The 2,584-nt window shown below is 27.9% G+C and overlaps 1 protein-coding gene across 2 annotated transcripts in view; it reads right to left on the bottom strand.

Moving 5' to 3' along the window:
• The window catches only part of LOC116850349 (cytochrome P450 6k1-like), an 11,493-nt gene extending 9,887 nt beyond the window's left edge, over positions 1-1,606 (bottom strand). For both annotated transcript variants that reach the window (XM_032828538.1, XM_032828540.1), the window contains exon 1: positions 1,338-1,606. The gene's annotated coding sequence lies outside the window, so the exon portion shown is untranslated. The remainder of the gene's footprint in view (positions 1-1,337) is intronic.
• Between the last annotated feature and the right edge of the window lie 978 nt (positions 1,607-2,584).

Raw genomic sequence — 2,584 nt, 5'->3', positions numbered from 1 at the left:
GGGAATATAACAGAAATAATGCTGGAATATTACTAAGATATCACAGTAATATTAAAATGTCCGCGGCAAATGCATCACAGTAATATAATGGTGAAAATCACAATGATATTATTGTGAGAAAATCATAATATTTAAAGAAATATACTTATATATTCCTAGTTTTCTCATGTTTCATAAACTACTACGTATCGACCCAGCAAACACAATGTTACATGTAACGTACATGTTAGTTATAATTTCCTACTCAACAATATAACTGTTACATAACACGCATGTTATATAACAGTTATATTGTTGAGTAGGAAATTACAACTAACATGTATGTTACATGTAACATTGTGTTTGCTGGGGAAGGTTGTCAAATACACTCCAAACTTTCGTGAAATCCTCCAGCGATAATTTCGATCCCAAGCAGTATACCACTAGTCACCCATCCATGTCCTGACCGCATTAAACTGTTGCTTCTTGACCTGACGATCGAGCGCGCACGCAGTGACTCTGATGACTCCAACGATGTTCTTACAATTCATGCTTATATAATGTATTCTTATAGTGTTCACAGTACATTATAATATACTTAGCAAACATCAAATAATAGTTATATAATTTTTACTTAGTGTTTGTTGGATAATTTACTGATAGACATTGAAACAATGCATCAACATTCGATATGCGATAAATATTGATGTAATGTAGTGAACCAGTGATAATTACTTTTAGATTTTTAACAAAATGTTATAATGATTAATCCAAACAAAAAAAAATTAAAAAATCCAAGAAAATCCAAATTAAAGAAATCGAAATATTAAATTTTAAAAGAAACTTTTAAAAAATACTACTTCTGTAAGGGAAGGTGACTTCAAATGACGCCGTAATAACGTTTTAATGATGTCTATAATGTCAAAAAAATTGATATGTCAATTGATGTCACCATTCTATTTAGAATATGATATATTAGAATATGATATATTGCTATGATTTAACTATAATATTGCAAATATATAAGTGTAATATTTCAATGATATAAATGTGTAATATTTCAATGATATAAGTATGTAATACTGCAGTAATATTTCTGTAATATTTTAATGACATATATAAAGGTGCAATATTTCAGTAATATTTCTATAATATTTCACTGTGATATGTAATATTACCACTATATTGCAATATCACTGCAATATTTTTGCAATATTACGTGCTGTGTGGGCATATATTATGTTAACAGTTATATTCTATAATTGCTGAAATCTTTTTATACACTAATATTACATTTGATGATTTTACATGTATATGTTAAAATGTTTTAACGTGTAAGTGTAGATTCAGAAACATACCTAGTTGTTTTACTTTGTGACAAATGCGCACATCATTCCAAAACTTATAAAATTCGTTTCTCGGAAATTAAGAGTTTAGATTAATATCCAACTGAAATTAATCACTAAGAAAGAAATATATATAATAGGGCGTGTTTTTCTCAATCTTGTAGAACTTGATCAAGTTTTATATTTAGCAATTCACTATCACCGTCGCAAAAAACCCTTGACTATTGATAATAGCATTAACACGACACTGATGAACGAGCTATGCGTTCTAAATTAAATACTTTACATACACTTCTATTTATGCTTTCGAGATTGCATATTTTGTTATTCAAGGATAACAACATTCAATCAAGCATTGAAGGTAATCATGATTTTCTAGTTTAAGAAATTTATTACTGCGCGTAGAAACTAACACATTTATTGTATGATTAGATGTATTTTTGCAAAATATATGTTACTGTCATATGGAAATTGTCGTTATTATGTTACGTAACATTATTAATTATTAAGAAAATTTTAAACATAATTATGCATAATTATGGGCATAATTTTTATACTTGCTGTTGCGGAAAAATATCGCAGTTCGTTTAAAATTTTCCTAATAATTAGTAATGTTACGTAACATAATAACGACAGTTGCAAAAATACATCTACGAATGTATTAGTTTCTACGCGCAGTAATAAATCTCTTAAACTAGAGAATCATGATTGTCTAATGCCTGATTAAATGTCCTTTTATAAACATATCCCAGAAAAAAATGAAGTGATTGCATTAGATATATGTAGATCACATTAGATCAAATTGGATCTGATAAGATTTACTGTTAGATATAAATATATCTTCAAAAATCTACCTTTTTACTTGCATGAGAAATGTTATATCCACTGAGATCTTTGTAAGTTATCAATGATCTATACAAGATGATATATATAATTTATATAGATCATTGATAATCTACTAGGATCTTAATGGAAATAACATTTCTCGTGCAAGTAAAAAGGTAGATCTTCGAAGATCTGTTTATATCTAACAGATATAAGATATCTGTTATATTTAACAGAAATCTTATCAGATCCAATTCGCTCTAATAGGATCTACATATATCCAATGCAATCACTTTGTTTTTCCTGAGGGATCTACTAGGATCTTAGTGGATATAACATTTCTCATGCAAAATAAAAAGTATATCTTCAAAGATCTACTTATAGCTAACAATAAATCATATCAGATCCAATTTGCTCTAATGTGATCTACATAT

This window comes from Odontomachus brunneus, unplaced genomic scaffold (assembly GCF_010583005.1).
Source record: "Odontomachus brunneus isolate Ranch 3 - 2012 unplaced genomic scaffold, Obru_v1 Obru_scaffold_143, whole genome shotgun sequence".
Taxonomy (NCBI): domain Eukaryota; kingdom Metazoa; phylum Arthropoda; class Insecta; order Hymenoptera; family Formicidae; genus Odontomachus; species Odontomachus brunneus.
This window is presented reverse-complemented; position numbering and strand designations above follow the sequence as displayed.